This window comes from Cololabis saira, chromosome 10, assembly GCF_033807715.1.
Source record: "Cololabis saira isolate AMF1-May2022 chromosome 10, fColSai1.1, whole genome shotgun sequence".
In the NCBI taxonomy this organism is placed as follows: Eukaryota; Metazoa; Chordata; class Actinopteri; order Beloniformes; family Belonidae; genus Cololabis; species Cololabis saira.
The window spans coordinates 21,215,280-21,223,685 of NC_084596.1; the positions used below are offsets into that span (position 1 = coordinate 21,215,280).

General features: G+C 44.0%; 1 protein-coding gene across 1 annotated transcript in view; it reads left to right on the forward strand.

Moving 5' to 3' along the window:
• ca8 (carbonic anhydrase VIII) overlaps window positions 1-7,515 on the forward strand; it is a 28,328-nt gene extending 20,813 nt beyond the window's left edge. Inside the window, exon 9 of the transcript XR_009783266.1 lies at window positions 6,450-7,515. The gene's annotated coding sequence lies outside the window, so the exon portion shown is untranslated. The remainder of the gene's footprint in view (window positions 1-6,449) is intronic.
• Window positions 7,516-8,406: the final 891 nt, after the last annotated feature.

Consider the following 8,406-nt stretch of genomic DNA (forward strand, 5'->3'; position numbering starts at 1 on the left):
GACCAGCGGGAACGGTCGGGTGGCCGTCCTCGGCGACGGGCCGACCAGCGGGAACGGTCGGGCACCCCCTCCTCCGTGACGCGGACCCGCGCCGGCCGCTGGTCCGCCTCCAGGACCGCCTCCTCCACGGCGCAGCCCTGGTCTGGAGCTGGTGTGTCCAGGACCGCCTCCTCCGTCACGCAGCCCTGCTCTGGCCGTGGGTCCGCCTCCGTCTCTGCAGGTCCCGCCATCGCTAGCGCCGCCGCCTCCTCCGCAGCCGCCACCGTCTCAGGAGCCGTCGCCTGGCGTCCAGCAGCCTCCGCCTCCCGGCCTGTGGGCTGCTGCGCCGCCAGCGCTGCCGCGGCGAACCTCAGGCGTGGCGCCGGGGTGGGCCGCTCCGGGGGTCCCGCCGACTCGGGAGAAGTCGCTTGACGGCCCGCAGCTTCTGCCTCCCGGCCTCTGCCCCCGGCCTCTCAGCTGCGGCGCCGCCAGCTCCTCCCGCGCTGCTGCGGCGAACCTCGAGCGTGGCGCAGGGGTGGGTCGCTCCGCGGCCACCAGCGCTTCTAGCGCCGCGAGCTGCCGCTCCCCCTGGCTCTGAAGCACGGCTGCCAGGTCTGCCATCGCATGGGCGAGCGCCTCCAGGGCCCGCTCCGTGCCTCCCTTCTCCATCCCGTCGGGCCCCACGTTGGGCGCCAGTGTAGCAGGGCGAGTGCCACGGGGCCCGACCAACAGGATGGAGAGGACACAGAGTTTTGTGCAGAACCCTTTATTCCCAAAACACACTCTCACACATGCCCAAGCACCACGACCAGCAGCTTCAGTCTGACCACCAGTCTCAGCAGCAGCTTCTCCTCTTATAAGGCTGGCAGGGTGGAGAGGCTGACGGGCCACACCTGTGTCCCGTCAGCCTGAGTGGCTGCAGCTCCTCCACTCTGCCACAGGAACAAACTGTCACACAATGTCAAGAGAACGAGACAGATTCAGGAAATATCCATCAGGGAATGAAAAAAGAAAAAATCGAAAGAAAATGGAAGAATTTAATGTATCTCTGAAAGGCTGGTTTGATAAATTTGTTACAAAAATCACCGATCCGACCGGGTCTCAAGCAGCCGCGGGGCCCCGTGTCGAGGCAAGCCAAGATGATGATGAGGCAGGTGAAGGTATGCAATGCTTCATAATGAAACGTGTGTATGTGTTTATATCCAGTATTTTGCTAATTGGAGAGTTAAAATTGCACATATAGACACCCGATCCGACCCGAAAAACCCAAAAATTTAGCGAGGCCCCCCCCGGCCATTTCGCACAGGGCCTTGCAAATCTCCCAGACAGCTCTGGTCAGAAGTATATGAAAACAAATAGCAAATGTGGAAAAAAAGAAAATAACAAAATGATTGCTTTACAGAGCATGAAAAGATAGTTTTCACTTGAGAATTTATCATGTATTGCTTTGTTGTTCATAAATCTTATATGATACAACTTACAAGGAAACAAAAAACCCACAGGTCAAGAAACTGAACCAGAATGTGCTCTACTTATCACCCAGACGCCGGTCTGTGTATTTTTAGTCCGTTCAGCACATTTCCTCACCAGGGAGAACTTTCTAAAGGAAGTAGGTGTGCTGTCCCACAGGCACTGTGGTCCTCCGAACATACTGGATCAAGCCCTTGTAGAACTAACCCAGTTCACTTACTAATCTGGGACTATCCTAGAAACAGTACAGTGAATGAGAGGTCCCAGATTTAGCTCAGCAGTACTGCAGCAGGTCAGGACACATTTTAGTGCTAAAGGTTATTTTGTTCAGCTACGAGTGGACGATAGACAGATCTTTAGTTCATTGAATCTCCCTATGGGTTTATGATGCGCACTCTGTGAACTAGTTTAATTCGTGCCAGATGTGTGACATGGTGCTGTAAAGCCAGAAACCACCAGGATGAGTTACTTTGGGTGGTTTTTGTCAATAGCAGGGATGGAAGACTGCTAAAGCTAAACGATCCGTCCTAAAAGTTTTCAAATATTACTTCAAATTAAGCCGAAACTGATCATTTAACATGAAAGAAAGTATTTTGTGCTGCTTTTTGGATTCAGTGACCTGCATTGTGGGTTGTTATCTGTTACTGGAGCACAGAGTTCCTGGAATACCCTGGACACACAGAAGACCTTGAAGTCTGTCTCTTTTATGTCTCACTGCAGTCCTTCTTTATGTCATGAAGATTGAATGAACTTCCTCCCGGGCGAGGGTAACGGTAGGACTGTTCTGAAGTAGAAAAGAAATGTGTTGAAAGAGGGGAAGGTTAAGGGGCAGTTCTGTAAAGAGAGGTGAGAATGCTAAAGGTCTGAAAGAGGAGAGAGGGGGAGCTAAAAGGAGGAAACAACAGAGGACCATTGTTGTTGTGAGAAAGTGATACTGGTGTGGTCTCACCAGCACACACCCACCTGAGACCAGACCTGCTGGAAGAGCAACTATAAGGCAAAAAGCTTCTTACTACCTGAATATTTTCACGTTGTTTTATAACTGACTTTTCTAATTTACAGCAAACTGGCCACAAAGCTCATGCTGTTGTTTAAATCAAGATCTGTTCGTAAAGTGTTCCTTGTGGATCTAAAAAAAAAAAAAGAAAAAAGAAAAAAGAGGTCTCGGGAGGTCGCAGGTGTGTCTGGAGCTGCATGCTGATATTCCAGTGTGGTTTGCTCGCAATAATAACTTGACACCAAGCGCCAACATTTTACCTTCCAGGTTGATGCCAATATGAAGAAATATTTCCCCAGGCCAAAGCTGCGGCCCAGGGAGAGAAAGGGGGGGGAGATTGGACACGTGACAAGGAATTTTTGGTTCATTTTGTTAGCAATTTACACACAAGGAAACTATTAATAGTTCACTGTTTTGCAACCCCGTCACACAGCAGTTTCACTGCAACGCTTAACAGTGGATGTTTCTGATGTGCCTTTGTCATATTGATTTTTAAAACAGTCCAGACCTTATTGAAGGGTTCTGTTGGCTAGCACTTGCTGCCAATTCTCCGGGGAATGAAAAGGTTTTCATCATCTTTTGGTCTGAACCATATACCGTATTGAAAAAAAACAGCTTTAGGTCACTGGATTGTGAATCGCTATTTTTAAGCTTCTTTCTCTTCTTTCTTTTTAAAAAAAAAATCTGTCTGCTTATATATAAGTGGTTAGTACCATGATTTGGTAAAAATCTTTATCCATGACATATATATGCATTTTAATCCTGCAGCAGATGAGTTTCTTACAGTGAGTGAGTGTGTGCCAGACAGTGATGGATGCAGTGTGTGTAGTGTGGTGACTGCTGTAACGTCTGTGTGATGTGTCTTAGTGGTGAAATGTGTTGCAGCAAAAAAGACAGACACGGCAACACAAGACAAACAGACATAAAAAGAAAAGGACGTATATATATATATATATATATATATATATATATATATATATATATATATATATATATATATATATATATATATATATATATATATATATATATATATATATATACATGTAAGCTTGAGGCAGGATTGAGGCAGGATTTATGAAAATAATTCGTAAATGTTTCAAGTTTTCTAGTAATAATGTCAGATGAAGCGTTCCAAATCAAAAAGAATGAGCCCTCTAGTGTATCTCTCCGTTGCCTTGAACAGGCTGTGTGCTGCAAAATGTGCTGCAATTCCGGGCCGGAATTTCCTGCGCTGGGCTGCGGATGTGACGTCACATGACGCTGCATGCACGTTCTCCCCGTTCTCCCGTGCCGGTCTTACTGTTGGCTGCAGTACCCCCAACGGCCGTCGTGGTGAAGGGTGGCGCTAGAGAGTCTCATTTCTTAAAAGGAGCCTCAAGCTCCTTTAATAATATAATAATAATTATAATAACATCTACAGCAAAAACAACCAGGCTGAAAGATTTGCCTTGTTCTTTTATCACCATAAGAAAAAACCAGAGAAGAGAATCAAATGTCGATACAAGCTTTATTTTTTCATGCACATTTTTCGGTCAAAGGTACATTTGTCTGAAGGTACAGAGAAAATGCACAGTGAAAAACACATTTAAGCCATCTGATCAAATCTTAACAAGGCTAATAATAACAATATTAACAATCCTAGTATCATTATTGCTGGTAATTAGTAGTAGAAAAAAAAGAACCAGAAGCTCAAGAAACTTTATTTTTAGGTTTGAGAGCACAATTACGACACATATTTACCTGCATATTTACAAGCCTGTCCTATTAGACACTCGTCTTCAACACCTTGGACACCACCTTCTCCCTCCTCTTCTCCTAAATTGGCGGTAGTCCACTTCTTCTTCAGCTGCCGGCAAGTGCAGCATCATTAGGAGCGCCACCTATTGTAGGCGGGTGTGTACAGTAGGGGAACGGAACACCAATTAAGCCATGCGTAACAGGCGTAACTGATGGATTGGAAGTGGTATTTGGCGTGAAGCAGTGGGTAGCTCAGATAGAGAAACTGTATACTTTTTTTCAGCGTGAGAAATTGAATGTATGGCATGAGAGCGTGAAGACAGTCAAATGCGTGTGTCAATTAAGACCAAAATGTTTATTTGAACCAGGCTGTAAATACATTTCTGCTCTAAAGCTGGACATTTTACCATGAACACCAATGGAGATTGACTCGCTTTTGCAGTCAGCCTCTAGCGGTCAGTCGAGGAAATGCAACGGATCCTAGCGTCAACCCGGAACTTACATGGTTGGTAACCATCTAACTCTCTAACTATTTACTCTCCATTAACTTGTGTCTATCTAACTCAGCAATGGCTAAACGTGTAATGACCGATTCAAAGTGCTTTACATAAAAAGACTTTTCTTGAAAAATGCTGGCCAAGAATGACCAAGAGTGGGATCTGAGAGATACTCCGACACAGAGGTGGTAGTAGATAAAAGGATATTTTATTTACAGCCAGAAATGGTAACGGTTTTGTGAGTTTGGAAAAAAATGGCTGACTTCCTGGAAGGTAAGCCACAAAAGCCGGAGATGGAGGATGTAGGTTACTGAACCTGAGAGAGCAGTACAATCTGGCGGAGAATTGTGGTGAGGATCTGGTTTTATGTGGAGGTTGTTTGATGAGTTGCAGGTGTGAGTAATCAGCCGACAGGACACGCCCAACCTCCTGGAGCGCCACAGCATAGCGAGACAAATAAAACATACTGTACCGGATACAGAACATAGTAATACAACAGCCACTGTAACTGCACAATATATTATACTGTAAACGTCTGCCAGACACGAGGTGGGTGTGTTCCCGTTGTTCCCGGCTTCCAGAGCAACATGGCTGCATCCCAAGAAGAAAAACCAATGGGTCACGTGACCTAGAGGCTTTTTCCACATCCACATCCACATCTTATTCATAATTTTATTCAATCTTATTTGTTATTTACTGTCTAATTATGTCTCTCTGCTTTTAATGTCAAGCACTTTGAATTACCTTGTGTTGAATTGTGCTATATAAATAAACTTGCCTTGCCTTGCCTTGCCTTTTTACAGTCCATGTCCCCCACCTGTGGAACAACCTCCCAGAATGCATCAGGGGTGCTGAAACTCTCAGTTACTTTAAGTCAGGGTTAAAACCTTTTTATTTACTGCTGCATTTCAGTTATCTCCTAAAATGACCTAACTTATATTCCCTACATTTCATCTGTTTTTACATTTATTAACACATGTCTGTCTGTTTAACGTTTTAAATGCACTTTTTAATGTTTTTATGTAAAGCACTTTATAAAGTCTTGTATGTGAAATGTGCCTTACAAATAAACTTTGTAGGCAATTCTGCAGCCATCTTATTTGTTTTTAATAGTGGCTGTTTTGTACTGTTTTGAGCCCCCTTTTGCTCTGTTGGGGTTCGTTCGCTTTGTTCGTACTGGTGGAAAGGGGTCTAAATGGGAGCATTACCAGACCCACTTCCCTAAAGGGCATTTTCATGAAGTGAATGGGAATGTCTGGTAACCCTGTGAATCCTGCACTTTATGCACCTTTTATTGTAGGAATGCAACATTTTGGACATGTGTGCAAACATACCTGACACACAGTTCCTTCTGAGACTGGCTTGTTTGTGTCCATACAGTACAACACAACACGACACAGAACTACTAAATCAAGGCAACGACAGCTGAGTCTTGGCCCGAAGATAACGCTGAAAAGTTTGGCTCCAACCGATTAAATTAACAGCTAAAGCAGCTGGTTGATATCAAAGCTCTCTGTGCCAGCATCATTTATTTGCTTGGAGATCCACTCTTAGTTCACCCTATATTTGCACCCTTTTCTTTTTGTTTCAAGTCTGATCAAAGCGTTAATGTTGTCAAAGTCAAACATAGCACACAAATAAGGGTGCAGTAAAACTGCACCCTTACTTTTTAAAACGCCCTTGACTGTCTCATCCTGACAGCAGGTCACATCTGGCTCCCCGTTTCTCATTCTTTTAATCAGATCTGTATTTCTCTTCCTTTACAGGGGAGAAGAAAGCAGTACGAGAAGAGGAGAGGAAACAGAAAGAGAGAAATGAGGCTCTGGTTGTATCAGCTGCAGACTGAAGGTGGACAAAGAAGCTATTGATCTCACAACTTCACCGTTTTGTGTGTGTGTGTGTGTGTGTGTGTGTGTGTGTGTGTGTGTGTGTGTGTGTGTGTGTGTGTGTGTGTGTGTGTGTGTGTGTGCAGGTATGTTATTCTATTCCTGCACTGTTTCTCTCTCCCCCATCTTTCCTACAGTGAGTCCAGCACCCCGTGGTTGTGTGTGTGTTGTACATATATGTCGCTTATTATTGTTACAGTAGGTGATGTGTTTGCTTTACTAGATGATAGGAGGCTTTACAATCACAGCAGGAGGAAGTATGAACAGCAGATGTGCCAGAACAAACACACACACACACACACACACTGGAACGCACAATCACAAAAAAGTAGTGTTTTAGCAAATTCTGTAGAACTTTATCTTGAAAGTGAAGTTGAAATTACAGTTTTTCAGATTGTGATCAGCGGCTCCGCATCCAAGCTGAAAGCAGAAGCCACAGGTTTCTTCTTGATTGAACAGATTCTACTTCACTGATCATTCATCATTATTACTTTATAACTGGCCTAACCGTCCTAAAGGACAATCGAAGGCTTTATTTCTAACCGGACTTTCTGAAATGATGCATTTGAGCTGCTCACAGAAAGAGAAGTCTTGGAGCTGGGTGATGTAAATTAGGAGTGACAGAGAAACTCTCCCGGTAGATCTTCCAAGGAAGTGTCTTTAGCAGCAAAATCCCACCGGGTCAGGTTGTTTTTACTTCAGTGCTCTGTCATGGTCTGAAGGTTGGAATAAAAACAAAAATCAATATGTTGTTGCAATCTGGAGCTTGAATGTTGAATCAGTCAAGCCTACTCCCGACACACCCTTTATGTTTTTCTTTTTTTGTTTATAACTGTGTGTGTGTGTGTGTGTGTGTGTGTGTGTGTGTGTGTGTGTGTGTGTGTGTGTGTGTGTGTGTGTGTGTGTGTGTGTGTGTGTGTGTGTGTGTGTGTGTGTGTGTGTGTGTGTGTGTTACAGTGTGTGCGTAGTCCTTTCAAGGTACCGTCTGTGTCAAACTGAGCTGAAATAAACTGTGAGAACTAACAACTGTTACTGTAAAGCAACAATAAACAATGTTTGACTTACTAAACTCTATTTTTTATTATAATGCAGAAACACTAATCAAGACTGTTCCTGTTTTATTAAAGTGATGATATAAGCTCATGAAAAACCTAAATAATTATGGATTCAAAAGTAAGTTGTTAATGTGGCAACAGCTCTGTGTATAAAATCCTGCAGGTCAGGAATGTCAGTGCTGTATATCACAGTGGGGGTGGTCTGATCTTGTAACGTTGGCATCATTGATGGAGGCAGGTGAATTTGCTGATCTCGTGAGAGTCTCACCCCCAAGACTTCCTGGAGTTTAATAATTAAGGTATAAATGTATTGTTAATGAGTGTTGCCAGTTGAAGATTGTCGAGAGTGATTGGAAGGATGACAATAACACTAACCAGAGCAATCACTTTTTACAACCATGCACAGCATAAAAGCGTTTGAACCTGGGGACAGAATAGGTTGCAGTGGACACAGGCTTACCAAAGCTGTAGATTGGACAACTTTAGTCTGGCCAGGTACTGCAGAATCTCCATTTCTGCAGAAGCTGCAGGTGGCATGTTAATCAGCAGATTAAGCCCCTTAAAGCCAAAATAACATCACAGTTTTGCATCATCCAAAGGCTAACAGTGCATAATCATACACTGTGCCAAAGATGCTAAGTCCTCTCAAATTGGCTTCATGAAGGTGTTCATCAATTCAGTCCAAAAACATAAAAAAACTAATTTTAGTGCAACACCTTTGGAAATTATATTGTGTGAGATGCACAGCATGAATGTGAAACTGAGGAAATAGCTCATTTTTT